The 17,675-nt window shown below is 51.6% G+C and overlaps 1 protein-coding gene across 5 annotated transcripts in view; it reads right to left on the bottom strand.

Annotated features, from left to right (window-relative positions):
- Positions 1 to 17,675, bottom strand: part of SBF2 (SET binding factor 2) — a 2,158,806-nt gene that overhangs the window by 571,372 nt on the left and 1,569,759 nt on the right. The gene's annotated exons all lie outside the window — the stretch shown is intronic.

The following is a 17,675-nucleotide window of genomic DNA, read 5'->3' as shown; positions in this document are numbered from 1 at the left end:
ACTGAATATGAAGTAAAAAAATATTTATTTAAATTTAATTAAAACCATATTTTCACACGACTCAATTGACATGAGTTTTATGACTTAGGTCATTTCTTCAAAACTCAAGGTATTTCGTCTAATGCATCGATTCCTTTCTCTTTTTTTCCTTTCATTGGTTTAATATCATTTGTTTTGTTTAGGTTCATGATAAAACCATTCAGTCATTTCAAAGAACTCACTCTTAAGATGAATTTGGTATCTGAAGGACGAAATATCTTGAGTCCTGAAGAGGTGAATTTAATCACATTACTCTTGTTGAATGAGTTTGATGAAAATATGATTTCCATTAAGATGAAATAAAGATTTATGTTGCTATTGAGATGCATACAGTTACAAATCCTTTATTGAGTTCACCAGTTGCTGATCGACTTAATGATACTGAGTACACTTATCCCACAGGCTTAGCCATGCCTGACCTGTGTGGCTAACAAATCACATTCTTTATTTGACAAGGACTCTGTTGCATCAAAGTCCCCCTCCAAAGTTTCGATTTATGCTGATTGGTTTAAAAAACATTTTTTAATACCCCCTTGGCCTTACATTTGGCTGGTACTTTTTTCGATATTTTTATTCATGTCCATCGGATTTGTGGTGTATTTTTTCCGTCTTGTGAACGACCACTTTGTTAAAGAAAGAACTACATTAGACTAATTGATGGAACTTTGGCACCCCACTCCTCATCACACAGAAGGAAGAGAGACCAGACTTTCGTAAATATCACTGCTTGGCCTGTCTTAGATGGGATTGTATGGGATGCTGTTCGTTTTCAGATTCATGGACCCACAGAGGTTATTAATGTACCCAATATTTAATTAATTGCCTCAAATTGAAAAGCGCTCTGATATCCTTCGGGATCAAGTTCGCGCTATATAAAACTTTAAAAATAAATAAATAAAATGTACTTCCTAGTCAGTGCCTCAGACCTGTGTTTGTCTGTTTAACAACTGCAGCCTAGCAACCGTGGTGCTTATTTCAAGTGCATCTTCCATAGGAAATGAGCGCCAAGTTCCCTCCATAAAGTTTCAGATTTGGATACAGCCTATGCACTAGAGACAAGTATACTTGGAGAAAGCATGTCTGAGACGTGTCTGGCTTGGATATCTGGCTATTTGTGGCACACACTAGATTACACAACTGCCAGTAAACATCCTTTCTTGAAATATTATTCATAAAATAAGCCCCCCTGTAATCTGTATTAGAGCAGGGGTGTTCAGTGTGAAAGTATGAAACCGATTCGCATTTATATTTGCTGAATGTGAATTTATCTTACTGGGATATCTTATAAAAATAGAACTTATCCCGTTTTCTACATTGAAAATTGGTTTGTTATAGAAAGCTTATTTCTAGGTATGCTTGACTTTTTATGTAATGTAATGTAATGTAAAAAGGATTTGTATAGCGCTGCGTTCACCGGACGGTTTCTTGGCGCTGATCACTAACCCATGAAGAGGCAGAGAGGGGAGAAAGGAGAGCATTATGTATAGACACCACGGAATAGGTGAGTTTTTAGAAGAGACCGAAAGTGAAGGTAAGAAGAGGAGATTCTGAGGTCTAGAGGTAGAGAGTTCCAGAGTGAGGGGGCCAAGAAGGAGAATCTAAGGCCTCCGTGCTTTTTTCGCCTGAACCTAGGTGTCTGGAGAAGGGCGTGATGGGAGGAGCGGAGGTGTCTGGGGGGGGCGTACGGATGAAGAAGAGAGGAGATGAAAGAGGGGCCGATGCCGGCCAGGGATTTATGGGTTAGGCAGCCAAGTTTGAACTTGCAGCGTTCCGACACAGGAAGCCAATGAAGGGCTTTGAGGAGGGGACGGACGTGGTGATGTTTTGGCTGACGGTAGATGAGACGGGCAGCCTGATTCTGGATTAACTGAAGTCTCTTTATTTGGTATTGCGGAATGCCTGCGTATAGGGCGTTGGCGTAGTCAATCCGGGAGATGACTAACGCCAGCAGCGCCAGGGTGAGAGCTTCAGTGGTCAGGAAGTGAGCTATTTTCCGGATTTTTCTGAGCTGGTGGAAGCAGGAGGATACTGTGGCACTGATCTGATGGTTCATGGAAAGATCTTGTGAAATGTAGACCCCTAGGCTTTTTACTTTTTCGGCGGGACTAGGAGGGGGGCCGAGGGAGAGGGGCCAGAAGGTGGAGTTCCATGGATTGGCTGAGCCTCCGACAAGAACGAGCTCCGTCTTGTCGGGGTTAAGCTTAAGGTGGTGAGCGCCCATCCAGTCGCTGATTTGGCAGAGGGTGGACTGGAAATCCTGGGCCGCTTCCTGCGAGTCAAGGTTGAAAATGAGCTGGATGTCATCTGCATAATTAAATGCAGTGACATTCCTGCCCCGGAGGGAGCGGATCAGGGGGGTAAGGTATAAATTAAAAAGGAGTGGAGACAAAGACGAGCCCTGCGGGACTCCGCAGGTGAGTTTCATCCTATCCGCCGAGAATTGGGAGATACGAACAGATTGGTGGCGGTTCGTCAAAAAGGAACGAACCCAGTCAAGGGCCGTCCCTCCAATACCAGCCTCCTTGACACGGTCGACCAAGATGGAGTGGTCGACCGTGTCAAAGGCTGCCGACAGGTCCAGGAGGATTAAGGCTTGGCTGGCGTTAGAGTCAGCACCTCTGCGGAGTTCCTCCATTACAGAGAGAATGACCGCCTCGTTGAGTAGGCTGGTCTGAACCCAGCCTGTTGAGGGTCCAGGAAGTTGGAGTCCTCAACGAAGGAGCTGATGATGCTGGTGACATATGACTCAAGTACCTTGCTAAGGTAGGGAAGGAGGGAAATGGGACGGAAGTTGGCCATGATTGTAGGATCGGCGCTGGGTTTCTTCAGGATGGGTACTACTTCCGCGTTCTTAAACTGACTGGGAACCTCGCCGAGCAGAAGGGAGTTGTTCAAAAGGGCCAGTGGAGGGGTGGGACAGGCTGAGAAGGCAGCCCGGAGAATCGCGGGGGGCAGCAATCTGTGGGGGAACCAGAGGAGACTTTTTTAAGTAGACTGATGAAGACTTCTTCTGATATCGGGGGGAACTGAGTCAAAGATTGAGGGTTGACAGAGGGTGCAGCCTCAGTTGAGGGTGCAGCCGGGGGAGTGGAGGAGATGCTATTTTTGATTTTGATAATTTTTTCTATAAAAAAGCAGTTGAGGGAGTCACAGAGTGCTTGAGACGGAAGGGGTTTGAGAGTTACCCTATCCGGGTGTGAGAGCTCGTCAACGATTGCAAAAATATCTTTAGATTTCTGCGCAGAGTTAAGGATTTTGGTGGAGAAGTAAGCAGTTTTTGCAGCTGATATGGCTAGTTTGTATTCTCCCAATAATTTTAGAAAGAGTTGTTTCTTTACAGGGTCATAGTTTCTGCGTCAGCGGCGCTCGGCCTGGCGGAGACCTAGTTTTAAGGTTTTAAGACTATCAGAAAACCATCGATGTGCGTCGTGTGGGCGCTTGGATCTTATTAGTTTAAGGGGAGCAACCTTGTCGCTGGCCTGTTCTAGCCAGTCGACTAGTGCAGCTTCTTGGGAGTCGATGGGGCCTAGAGTGACCAAAGCCGAGGATGATAAAGAGGTGAGGAATAAGTCAAGGTCTGCTTTGTTCCAGTTGCGAGCTTGGAGGCTAGGGCCTCGGCTGCGCGGGGGCGGGGGAGGAACCAGGAGGAGAAAAGAAATTAAATGGTGGTCGGACCAGTGACAAGGTGAGATCGTGAGCGACTTGATTTCAAGGTTATAGGTCCACACCTGGTCAAGAGTGTGTCCCTTGGAGTGAGTGGGTAGATGAATGTGTTGGGTACCGTTAAGCCCAGTTAAAAGATCGGTGAAAGCCAGGGATTGAGGGCTTTCATGGGTATCTGCCGGCCAGTAATTGAAGTCACCCAGGACTAGGAGTTTAGAATTGTTGATGGTGAGCTGAGAGAGCAGGTCACCAAAGTTCGAATAGAAATTGGGCATAGATTGTGGAGGACGGTAAACCAGAACGCAGGTAAGAGGGGAGACAGAAGATTCAAGTCTGATTCCCAGACAGTCCACCTGAGGGATGTTGAGGAGGGAGAGGGAAGTGAACCTGAGGGAGAGATTGTGGGAAACCAATGCCAGGTTCATCACTGATGTCATCTGGACATCCTCTGACACCTAAACCGTGCTTCTCCGATGCCCATACTGAACATGTCACCTGCTTGACAATCCACACTGGTTCGTGGAGATTAATGCCAATGCAGACCCCATAACCACTGGAGGAAGATATGCTCATTGTACTCTCCGACTCGGAGTCCTGACATGCCCAGTTTCCATCAAACCACAACCTGTGCTTGACATACCACCTCCATAAGGAAGACCGCAAACAATACATTCCTTGTGGGGCACAGATTTTGACGACAATTAAGAAGCAGGTGTCAAAACTGGCCACCATACCATGAGGAAAATTAGTAGGATGACCTTCAAGAGGCTGGTAGGGCTAAAATCTGTCCTGATTCTGGCCTTCTTACTCCCACAGGTCCTGCCACTGAAGAGAGCATTTCCTTTGCATTGGTTATACAAAGGGTAGGCAAAGCTATCGACCCCCAGCTTCCCACCTTAAAGTTCAGAACAAATGTCTTGAACAAAGTTCTCCAACTGGGGCAAATGACTACTGAGCCCCTCCTACCTTTCAACGAGGCACTAACTGATTCTCTCCTAGGGGCTTGAACAAAACATTGCTCTATCCCCCCAGTAAATCTCCAATTTGCTTGGCACCATCGACCTGCCCCAGGTGACCCTGCATTTTTGTCTCAGCACCCCACTCCTGAGAGCTTGATGGTGCAGGCATGTACTAGTCGGACAAACTCATATACATTTGTGACAACTCCCCATGATAGAGAGTGCTAAATAAACAGAGGAGAGCTTTGGGAAGAGGGTATTTTCTTCCACCAGTTTTTCCCTCGGGTTCATTAATGCCAGTTGCCTGCTAAGCTGCTACTCCCACTCTCTGTGAGATTCAGTGGCTCAAGTCCTCCCAGATGTCCCGGAAGACCTGCCACCTGTTCTGACCCAAGCTATATAGGACTGTAATTGGGCAGCCAAATTCACAATTCGCTGTGACCTGGACACTGTTGTTTTCATCAGGCAAGACACTTCCCTCACGCGATATAAATCCCCATCACACTCATGCCTATTCCTGCATTTTTCCCCACTCCTCTTAGATCACGATTCGAATCACCTCCCGCACCTACCCATTCACCGCACAGGCACTTGTCTATACTCACCAATTGATCGGCACTTAACTATTAATCTTCCCGCGTTTTCTTAGCTTACATTCTGACACCGGCTCGTCTTTTCCTTTCAGCTCTCCTTGACAAAGGGCGCCCCGCCCGAAATGCATTGGAGTTCGCATTTATTCCCTACTAAATTGGACCAACTATATACTTCACTGATATGATGCCAATACCATTGATAAATTTCATATGAAAACTATTGAATAATAAATAGTATTTGGACAAGAACTTTGGAATCATTTGATTGATCACCCACGGAGTGCCTCACCTGGGGATGTATTAGCATATCTATGCGTACACTACAAGTTTCTATGCACCAGAATTGGGCCATGGTTGTTAGTCCGGCTACTTTCTGGTGCAAAAAAGGATGCAGGGCTTCATCGTAATTTAAACTTTCAATCCCTCAAAGTCTCCATCCAGAAAGACAAATTTAGAATTCTCACCCTAGCCCAGGTCTTGTCAGACCTCGACCGTGGAGACTGAATGGTGGTGTCTGACCTGCAGGACACCTATTTCCACATTCTCGTCCTGAAAGCCCACTGGTGCTACTTTCAGTTCATGGTGAACAGGAGCATTTTCAGTTTGGGATGCTCCCCTTTGGTCTCAACAGCACTCCTTGGGAGTTCACAAAAGGGATGGCAGCAGCAGTAGATCACCTTCTGAGGTCCGGGGTTCCGTTCCTTCCCTACCTTGACTGGCTTTTGAAGGCAGGCTTCCCCCTGGCAGTTATCAACCACCTCCAGACTACGGCAAACCTCCTTCCAAGTTTAGGGGATTCCCTATGAATGTGCCAAAGTCACACCTGACTCCTTCTCAGATGCCCCCTTTATTTGAGCTATTCAATTCGGTTTTGTGCTTTTCCCCAGGAAAGGAGATTTCAGGACATTCAGGCTATTATCCCGATCGTTCAGCATCAGTCCTGGATTTCAGTGAGGTCAACTGTGAGGCTGCAGGGATTGATGGCCTCATGGATTCTGCTGGTCAAGCACAATAAGTGGCATATGCGGGCTCTGTAGTGGGATCTGAAGTCTCAGTGGGCCCAGCAACAAGGAGACATCTCTGACCATGGGCAAATTTCAGAGGAGACTGTAAAACATCAGCAGTGGTAGCTATTGGATCACGATTGGGACGGCAGTGGTGACCAATGCATCAATCATGAGTTGTGGAGGCAGCCGAAAGGGTCACATACAAAGCAAGGGGGTGCCCAAAGAAGTTTGGTAGGGCGTGGGGCAAATGGCGTCGATACCATGGACAGGATGGAGGGCTTTAAAGAAACATGGAGGCTTGCATTTATGAGGGACATGGAGGGGACGGGGCCTTGGGGCCCAGCATTGCTACTGTTGAGGACCTGGAAGACAATGCCAGGTGGACTAATGGACTTCGGAAACTGTGTCCTGGAACTAAGGAGGGGAGGTAGGGGGGCTGAAATTGGGAATGTGGAAGTGTTGCTCGACATTGACATGCTTATTGTTTGTTTTCTATGCTGAAAAATTAATAAAAAAGTCTTTAAAAAAAAAAATCGTGAGTTGGGGCGGGCACTTGCGTAGAGGTGGAGATCAGACGCCTTTTCGTCTCTGACAGAGTCTCAGCTCCACATCAACTTTCTGGAGATGAGGGTTGTTTGCTTGGTATTGAAAGTGTTCCTTCCATCCATCAAAGTAAGGGTGGTACAGATGTTCACGTAGTACACACCACCATGTGGTATTGCAATAAATGAGGAGATGTGGGGGTCACGGACATTGTGTCAAGAGGTGTGTCAGGGGCCTCACACCCCTGGGAATGGCTGAATCATCAAGGCATTTTCCTGCTAGCGAACCACCTTGCAGGTTCCACTAATGCCAAGGCGGACAAACTCAGCTGTCAACACCAGACGATCATGAATGGCAGTTGCACCTGGATGTAGAGCATGTTCTCATCCGCGAATGGGAAGAACCTTTGTTCGATCTATTTAGCACCGCAGAGAACGTGCAATGTCAGCAGTTCAGCATGTTGGATTTTGCACTGTTTCTCTCGCTCGAAGACGTGTTCTGCTTAGGGTGGACTTCTGCATGCCTTTCTGCCAATACTACTTCTTTCCGGAGTTCTGAAGATTAGGACTAACCGGGGGTCATGTCATCCTAGTGGCCCCAGATTGGGCATGGAGAGTATGGTATCCAAAGCTCCTTGGCATGAACATCTGTTCTCTGACCGGGCTGCCCCTACAGGAGGATCCACTGTTGCAGCAACGGGGCAGAGTTCTGCACCAAGCCTTTGCAAACTCCACCTTCATGCTTGAAAATTGAGCGGCGACATCTGATCACCTACGACCTTCCTTCGGAAGTGGTTGAGTTCATCTTGGCGGCCAGGCAGCCCTCTACCAAAACTGTGTGCCTTTGCCGTTGGAACAAATTTGTGATTTGGTGTGGCCTGTGCCAGATAGAGCCTCTCCAGGTGGCAAAGTTATCTGGCATTCTGTTGTTTGCTTTGTCCCACGACTTGCAAGGCTTGGCTCGTGGCACAGTTGAAGTTTATCTTTCGGCTCTTTCGGGCTTTTTGTGGTTGCTGGTTCAGGCCTCATTGTTTAAATTACCAGTTGTGATGCGCTTTTTGAAAGGCCTGCAATATGTTTACACCCTCTCCCTTTGTCATGCCATAGTGGGACCTTAACTTTGTCCATACATATTTTATTTGTACTCCTTTTGATCACTTCACAGCTGTCTCCTGAAGCTTCTCCCTCACAAGATGTTGTTCATCCAGGCTGAAGAAGGCTGATAGCCAGAAACCGGTCCTTGGATGCTTGATTCCGGTCTAGGAAAGACATGGCTTGGTAGTTAGGGCTGGACTGAGGCACAGGGTCAAGGCTGATTTGCATATAGCCATTGTCTGACCTAGGGTGGTGTGGAGTGCAAATAAACGATGGATTTAGGCCCAGATCTTTGTACTGGGGTGAATGTAAGACATTGTTCTGCATTCTGTCCATCAACTGTGTTTTTTGCAAGTTCCTCATAGCCATAACATTGAAGCGTTATATGGGTGAGCATAGAGCTCTTTGTGTCATTCCACCATACACCACCTTTTTTCCAAAACTACGGATGCGAACATCCTTCCAGCCAAAAGTCATGTCATGCCACATTAGTCAAAACATCACCTTGCAAGAGTTCCATGCTTCGCCTCAACCCAATCACTTGGACCCCAAAAAGCACTAGGCTTTTACATTGATCGGACCATAGAAGACCGGGTGGATCATCAGTGTGGGGCTCACTGGAGCAATAAAAGGCAAGGTCTTGCAGAAGTGGACCATTTGCTGCTGAATAATGCTCTGCATCAAAAGCTGATATCACGGCATTGGCATGCTGAGTTCCTGTCCTGGACATCTGCCATGCAGCTATGTGGGAATCACTCCATACGTTCTGGAAGCACTATTGTGTAAACAGCCAGGTTCCCAGAGAGGAGTATTTTGCCCACTCAGTCCTTCAGGACTTTTTGGTTTGAGATCATTAAACGGCGTACCTCAACATTGGTACTGCTTTGGCATCTGTTCAAAAAGTGAGGAATCTGCGATTATAGGTGTCCATCAGAAGAACAAGTTTCTTACCTGCGGTAACACTCGTTCTTGTAAAGCCTAACGGTAGATTCCTCATTTACCAACCCATCCTTGCCGTTTTGCGCACTGAACACTATCCATTAGTAATATCCCAAGTCTAATAATATGCACACTGATCACAATCAATTTGCCTTTGGTGCTCTGCAATTGGGGGTGGAGATAGCTTTGAAACCAACTGATGTTAGGGTGTTGGTGTGGCACCTATAGAGATTCTGCATGTCATTTACAGAGCGGAATGGCGTCAGTGTGGAGCCGCATGCCACCACCTAACGGCAAGCAGTCCTGCTGCAAATGTTTTGTGTCATGTGACAGTTTTCTATACCTGGGGCTGGCCATAAAGTGACTATTTGCGTGCACAAGGTAAGATCCACTATCAGATATACACGTCCCCTTCAGACTTAATAGGTTATATTTCGGTGCCATAAGAATATCTCTGTTCATGTCTACGTCAGAATAGCATGCAAAGACAAGCAGAACCAGAAAGGAACTGCTATAACACCAAGGATTTTTTTTTTAAACCTTTATTTTCAGATTTTAGAAAATACAAACGGCAACCCCCCCCTCCCTCTCCCCCCTTCCCCTACATAGGGATCATTAAAAAGAAACAGCAGTACACAGGTCGATGGACTCATTATGACACTCTGCGGAAAAAGACCACTGCTGTAAACAAGGAAGTTCATGCGACAGAGAAGCGTCACCAACAGTATGTTACAAAAAACGTGAGGAATGTAGGCCAGGTCTCATGACTCGCACCCTACAGACAGGCACTCATATACTTGCTTCCCCTTCCCCCTCCGGGCCTGAGTCAGGCGCAGAGAACAGCTGTCCCCTCCGAATCAGATTGCCGTCTCCGTGCCAAACCCATACACATGGTTCGCAAAGCCAACAGGTCTTCCTGCAATTTATCATCTTTTCTGGAGCACTGCATATGTGTTTCCTCAGCCAGTACCCACTCCCTCACATCCTTCAGCCACATGTCTACCGTAGGGGGCCCTCTGTCCCATCCATGTAATAGCGACCCTACGCCTTGCTAAAACTAGCATCAACTGCAGCAACTTATACAGGAGTTTCCGTTTCCTGGGCTTAGGTACCAGTCCCACTAGGCAGTGCAAGGGGGACAAGTCAACTCGGAGGCCGGTAGCAGCCGCTATACGACCCACTACCCTCGCCCAGAAGGTCCCTACCAGGGAACATTCCCAGGTCATATGTAGGAAGCCCGCCCCTCCTGCGCCACACCTGGGGCAATTGTCCCGTGTCCGTCGCACAAGTTACTACCTGTGTAACGATATATCTGTAAGAGACATTAGTTAGTGATAGATTCCTTATCTTAGAATATCCCCAGGCGTCAGACTGGATCCGGAAATTTTTGCGTAGCAATACCCCTGCGCGTCGGTAGGCGTCGTCTGCGGCTCCGCGTCCGTCGTCGGTGTCGTTAGCGCCGGAATGACGTCGTCGGAGTACTTAGACGCCGCCCATGGGCGCTGACGTCAGTTCTGATACACAGCTTTTCCGCGCCAGATACGCAGAGCCATGATAGAACCAACACTGGTGCCATGAAACTAGGGCCCTGAAAGGGGATGACCTTAACCCTAGATATCGGTTCGCAGAACGGGGAGGATGGGTGGGTCGGTAAGGAATCTATCACTAACTAATGTCTCTTACAGATATATCGTTACACAAGTAGTAACTTGTGCATCTGAAAGAGACACGTTAGTGATAGATTCCTTACCTTAGAATAGATACCCCAGCAATACCAACCCCGGTGGTGGGTCTGCGAACCAATATCACACCAGAAAGTCCTGGAGGACGGAACGGCCAGAGAAGCCATCCCTCCGGACTTGACTGTCCAGGCAGTAGTGTCTTGCAAACGTGTGCAGCGAGGCCCACGTCGCTGCCTGGCAAATGTCCTGTAAAGGGACTCCTCGGCCCAGGGCAGTTGTTGTTGCCGTGGCACGAGTGGAATGAGCCCGCAATTCAGCGGGGGGCTCCTTGTTCGCCATGGAGTAACATGCCTGAATACACAAGATGATCCACGGCGAAATGGTCCTCTTGTGTACTGCCTTTCCCTTCTTCGCGCCCACGTAACCAACAAAGAGTTGGTCATCCACCCGGAATTGGCATGTGCGATCTAGGTAATAGGAGAGCGCACGTTTTGGATCCACCCGGTGGAGCCTCTCTTCCTCTTTCGAGGGATGCGGAGGTGGAAAGAAGGTGGGCAAGGTAATGAACTGCCCGATGTGGAAGGCTGTGACTACCTTGGGCAGAAAGGAAGGTCGTGTACGCAACACCACTTTGTCTGGATGAACAGATAGGAAAGGTGGAGTAGAAGAAAGAGCCTGGAGCACACTCACCCTCCTGGCAGAGGTGATGGCGACCAGGAAAGCAGTCTTCAATGTGAGAAGACGGAGAGGACGGTTATGGAGCGGCTCAAAGGGAGCACACATCAGATAAGTGAGAACAAGATTCAAGTCCCACTGGGGCATCACAAAGGGAACAGGAGGGAACATGTGTGTGATGCCCTACAGAAACCTATTTACAATGGGGGACTTGAATAAAGAAGGCTGATCAGGTCGCCTTAAGAAGGCGGAAAGAGCAGAAAGGTACCCTTTAAGAGTGCCCAGAGCAGAGCCCTGCAGGGCAAGGGAAAGAAGGAAGAGCAGCACTTCAGAAAGGGGTGCAGAGAGAGGATCCACAGCCTTTGCTGTGCACCATGCCACAAATCTGTTCCACCTGCAGGCGTATACCGACTTTGTGGAGGGACGCCTGGCTGCCAGAATGATATCACAGACTTCAGGAGGCAAGTCAAATGGCCTCAACTGTCGCCGCTCAATCTCCAAGCCTGTAGGTGGAGACTGGACAGGTTCGGGTGCAGCACCGTCCCCTGCTGCTGAGACAGAAGGTCCTCCCGAACAGGCAGACGAATCGGGGGATCGCCTGACATGCTGAGTAGCTCGGGATACCAGTATCTTCGTGCCCAGTCCGGAGTCACAAGGATAACCTGGGCCTGGTCGCGCCTGATCTTCTTCAGCACTCTGGGCAGAAGTGGTATAGGCGGAAAGGCGTACAATAGACCGCAACTCCACTCGCGACGAAAAGCGTCTCAGAGCGAGTGCCGCCTTGGAAATTCCAACGCGCAGAACTGATGACATTGCGCGTTCTCTTCTGTGGCGAATAGATCTAACCAAGGCTCTCCCCATTGCTGAAACAGACCTTGTGCCACGTCCGAGTTCCGACGCCATTCGTGATCCATCATGCACCGACGGCTGAGTTCGTCCGCCCTGGCATTCAGAGAGCCTGCCAGGTGTTGAACCACCAGGGTCACGCCCTGATGTTCCAGCCATTGCCAGAGGCGCAGAGCCTCCTGGCATAGGGTCCACGACCCCACTCCGCCTTGTTTGTTGCAGTACCACATGGCGGTGGTGTTGTCGGTGAACACTTGCACTACACTCCCCCGAACAGAGGGGAGGAATGCTTTCAGTGCTAGACGAATCGCCCGCAGCTCCAACATGTTGATATGGAGCCGGGACTCCGCCGGAGACCAGAGGCCTCTGACCTACGCCTCTCCCATATGGCCTCCCCAGCCCTGGAGGGATGCGTCCATCACAACCACGTGCTCCGGGTGGGGTAGGGAGAGGGATCTGCCACTGACCCAGTCGCGGTCCGTGAGCCACCACTGCAGTTGTTTCGAAGTGCCCTCCGAGATCAAGACATGATCGGACAGGTTGCCCTGATGCTGGGCCCACTAAAACTTCAGGTCCCACTGCAGAGCCCGCATCCGCCACCTGGCGTGATGCACCAGAAGGATGCAGGAGGCCATCAGCCCCAGAAGCCGCAGCGTCAACCTGACCGAGACTCGGGATAACGGCTGGAAGATGGGAATCAGAGCCTGTATATTCCGAACCCGCTGTTCGGGCGGGTAAACCCGAAACTGCGCCGAGTCGAGAACCGCTCCGATGAAGAGGAGCTTCTGAGAGGGACACAGGTGTGACTTCGGCACATTGATGGAGAACCCCAGCAAGTACAGGAGGTCGGCCCTAGTCTGGAGGTGGTTGACGACTACCTGGGGCGAGCCCGCCTTCAACAACCAGTCGTCGAGGTAGGGGAAGACTGACACCCCTTGCCTGCGCAGATGAGCTGCGACCACCGCCATCACCTTTGTGAACTCCCGTGGGGCGCTGGTAAGGCCGAAGGGGAGCACGGTAAACTGAAAGTGCTCTTGGCCTACCGTGAACCGCAGGTAACGCCGGTGGGCCGGCAGGACGGGGATGTGGAAATAAGCGTCCTGCAGGTCCAACGCTACCATCCAGTCTTCCGGGTCCAGGGCAGCCAGGACCTGAGCCAAAGTCAGCATCTTGAACTTCTCCTTCCAGAGGAAGCCGTTGACGTTCCGCAGGTCCAAGATAGGGGGTAGGCCCCCTTTGCCCTTCTTGGGTACCAGGAAGTAGTGGGAGTAACATCCACACCCTACTTCTGGCCCAGGAACGCGCTCGATGGCTCCCTTGGCCAAGAGGGCCGTGACTTCCTCTTGCAGAAGTTGCAAGTGATCCCCCGACACGCGGTTGCTGGCGTGGAGCCGTGAGGCCCAAGGACTTGGCCGTAGCCCTGGAGTCCTTAAAACGCTCCAGCGCATGGTCTGCCTTGTCGCCGAAGAGGCGACGGCCATCAAACGGCATGTCCAGGAGTGTGGCCAGGACATCGGCCGAGAAGTTGGCGGACCTCAACCAGGCGTGGCGTCGAACCGCCACTGTCGTTGCCATCGCCCTGCCCAGTGAGTCCGTTGTATCCAGCCCACACCAGATAGAAAAACGTGCTGCATCTCAGCCTTCTGCAAGGGCTTGGCCGAGTTTAGCCTAGACCTCCACCGGGCATTGTGGCAGCACCTCCGCAACCGTGTCCCACAGAGTGTGGGTGTAGCGGCCCAAGAGACAGGCGGTATTCACAGACCGCAGCCCTAAGCTAACAGACGAGAAAACCTTCTTCCCGAACTGTTCGTATCTCTTGGATTCCCTGTCGGGCGGGGCCGACGGGAATGCGGTCTGGGAGTTGGAGGCCTGGATGACCAGACTCTCGGGGGTGGGGTGGGTGGCCAAAAAGCATGGGTCGCCCGGGGCCGGGCGGTAGCGTCTGGCCACGTTCCTATCCGCAGGCGGACCTGTGGCGGGCTTGGACCAAGTGCCCACAAGAACGTCACACAAGGCCTCATTGAACGGCAGCAGAGGCTCACTGGAGCTTGACTGCGGTTTGAGGACCTCTGTGAGGAGGTTAGTCCTCACGGCCGCGACGGGGAGCTTAAGGTTTAAGGCCTTAGCTGCCTTTGTCAACACTACACTATATGTAGAGCCCGCCTCCGAAGCCACAGTCGGAGATGAGCTAAATCCAGTGTCTGGCGAAGTGTCAAGACCACTGGCCTCCCCAAGCTCATATGTCCAGTCCTGTTGAGACTGGCAATCTAGTGCCAGAGGGTCCTCGGACCACTCCCAATCTTCCTCGTCACCCGTGTCCTGTAAACCAGGATTAGTAGACAGGGCCTCCTCGTGGAGATAAAAATCTCCAAAGGCCGACGGAATCGGCGCCCAGCGGCGCCCTTCCGGCGCCTGAGTCGGACCGCAGGAAACAGTGGGCGCGGGGCGACACCTGTGGGGACGGTGAGGTCCTGCGGCGCCGAGACCGAAGTCGCCGGCGGCGCCGGGGCCGAAGCACCCGACGGCGTCGGGGCCGAAGCACACGACCCGTTAGGACCTCCAGACGGAACCGTTGGGCCCGAAGGCGCCACGGGAACCGACTGAGGAGGGAGGGCCCTCATGGCCATGAGGTACCTCTCGACCTCCTCTGGCGTCGCGCCAAGCCCGGGGACCATAAGGTGTGGGGCAGGCAGCGACGCTAGCGACTCCCACGGAGCCACGTGGGCGGTGTCGCCCGAGCCCCCGGCCACATCGTGCGAGCGTCTGAGGATCGATGACGTCGCTCCGACCTCTCATGCCTCTTACCTGAGGACTTGGAACTTGACGACCGGTGTCCACTCCCGGAGCTTCGATGACTCCGACCTTGCGACCTGTCCCTCAACCTCCCGTGGGACCGGGACCGGGACCTGGAGCGGCGCGGCGCGGGGGCGACTGCTTCAGCTCGAGTCGCTTGCGGGTCCGCTCCTGCCTAGCCTTCGACGTCAGGGCCCGGCAGTCGGAGCAGGTTCGATCGTCATGGTCGAGGCCTAAGCACTTCAGGCACGGCGATGGGGGTCCGTGACCGACATCAGTCGATCGCACTTCGAGCAGGGCTTGAACCCGGGCATACCTACCGGCACCGATAGAGTCGAAGACTCGACAAAAAAGAGTGATCAAAAAGATCAAAAAGTTCAGTCAAAAATTGACTGGGGGTAGAGCTTCTCCGGATCTGCGCTAGCTAGCACGGAAAAAAGAAGAACTGACGTCAGCGCGCATGGGCGGCGTCTAAGTACTCCGACGACGTCATACCGGCGCTAACGATGCCGACGACAGACGCGGAGCCGCAGACGACGCCGACCGACGCGCAGGGGTATTGCTACGCAAAAATTTCCGGATCCAGTCTGACGCCTGGGGATATTCTAAGGTAAGGAATCTATCTCTAACGTGTCTCTTTCAGATGAATATCGACTCATCACTTTAGGGGTAACATAGGTGCGATGAAGAAAATTGAAGTGAACAAGCTTGAAGCGAGCATTACAAGACACTCCCCTTGTCAAGGTCCCTATGCGTTTCCGCTGACCCTGGTTCAAGGGCGTACCCAGGTCCTTTTCCCAGGCCGCCCACGACGACGGGACCGGGGGGCTGAATCACGTTTCATCGCCGTGTACAGCAAAGTAATCAATTTACGTCCCCTGCCACAGGACAATATGATATGAAGTGAATGAGTCGTCTGGGGGGTCTCCGGACACTGCGGACAGGTTGTTCGCACAATAGAGCGCAGGCCCTGGTATTGAAGAAATTGCCCTCCGTTGAGGCCAAAAGTTTCCTCGGCCTGTTCATAAGTCAGGAAGCTGTCCGATGGGTACAGATCCGCAAGCAACTCACAGTCCCCCTCCCTCCATGCACAGAAGGACATCTGGCTCTCCACCTCCACCATAGGGGCCAAGATCCAAATCGGCAACTCCCTATGAAAGGGCGCCGAGCGCAGGACCCTCTCCACGAAACGCTGCCATACACTAGCCGTGTGCCGCACCACATACGGTAGCCCGGGCGGAGCCCCCGAACCCCTGCATCAGTGCCTGCTGAAGCTCCTGCGCCGTGGCCCGCCAATCTCCCACGTATCAGTGTCCGCAAACCATCTGGCCGCCGGAAGGAGTTGTGCCGCATAATAGTAGAGGTCAAAGCGTGGGGCCTCCAAACCTCCCTCCTCAAAGGAGCGCACCACGGTGCTCAGGGCCACCCTGCTATGCCGTCCCACCCACAGCAGGGACGTGAGCAGTGAATTGAGGGTCCTAAACACCCTCGGCGGGAGGGGCACAGCGAGTTCTGAAGAATATACAGCATTCTCGGCAGCATCACCATTTTGGCAATGGCCAGCCGCCCCATGAGAGAGAGCAGCAAGACATTCCAAAATGTTACTGATTGATGCAGCGAGGTAATCACTCTATACGCATTGCAGGCGAGGGACTGGTCCTCCGTCGGGGTGGCGTGAATGCCCAAATATCTAAAGCTGGTCAGTTCCCAACGTAACCCCAGCTCCGGTAAATCCTCCATGCGCACAGTGTCAAATCCCGAAAGCGGAAAAATCAGAGATTTATTGCGATTGAGCCGCAGGCCCGACGCTTCTCCAAAGGAGTCAAGGAGATGTAACAACTGTGGAAGGTCCTCTCTAGGGGCGGACAAGTAGAACAACGCGCCATCTGCGTAGAGCGACAACACATTACAGGTGTCGCCTACCATGATGCCCCACTGATTGAGCTCAGTGCGAATCTTAACCGCGAAAGGCTCTATAGCCAGGGCGAATAGCAACAGCGACAGGGGGCAACCCTGTAGCGTTCCCAGTCCCAGCTGCCACTCCTCCGATCTTGCTCTGCCAAGGCGGACCCAGGCACTGGGGGAATTATACAAAATCTCGATCCAGCGAGCGGAGTTGGGTCCAAAGTCCATCTTCCGGAGTACCTCCAGCAGATAACCCCAATCGAACGCGTCGAAGGCCTTGGCCAGATCTATAGAGACCAACACCGTCTGCTCTTCCCTACCGCTCACCTTGTGCTGTATGTGGTTTAACCGTCTCAGGTTCATCGCCGTATTACGACCCGGTATAAAACCGCACTGATCCTGATACACCAAGTGTCCCATGTGTGGCGCCAGCAGCTTGGTCAATATTTTAACATCCGTATTGATCATAGTGATGGGGCGGTATGAGGAAGGGTCATGTTTGTCCCCCCTGGCTTGAGAATCATACAGATCTCCCCGAGCCATGCTCCTCTGAAGAACTCCACCCTCAAAGGCTTCTAAGTAGACCTGTAACAAGAGTGGCGCCAACCTGTCCCGGAACTCATGGTAGAACTCCGGGGGGAATCCATCGCTCCCCGGTGATTTGGCGCGCGGCAAGCGAGCCAGCGCTCCCTGTATCTCCAATAGTGTCAGGCCCAAATCCAGGTCCTCGCGGTCCGAGTCTGAAAGGGTCGGCATGAGCAACCCCTGCAAATAGGGGAGATAGGTGGCCGCCGAAATGGCTGGGTCCGCCTGATACACTAGCTGCAGATGGGACTGGAGGACCTCAAGGAGGGCCTGTTCCGAATAAACTATAGCGCCCGCCTGGTCGCGTAGGGCAACAATGCGTTTGGGTGACTGCTCCCGTTTCAGGATCCAG

This window comes from Lissotriton vulgaris, chromosome 2_1, assembly GCF_964263255.1.
Source record: "Lissotriton vulgaris chromosome 2_1, aLisVul1.2, whole genome shotgun sequence".
In the NCBI taxonomy this organism is placed as follows: Eukaryota; Metazoa; Chordata; class Amphibia; order Caudata; family Salamandridae; genus Lissotriton; species Lissotriton vulgaris.
The sequence above is the reverse complement of the archived record's forward strand: the minus strand, read 5'-3'. Positions and strand labels throughout refer to the sequence as shown.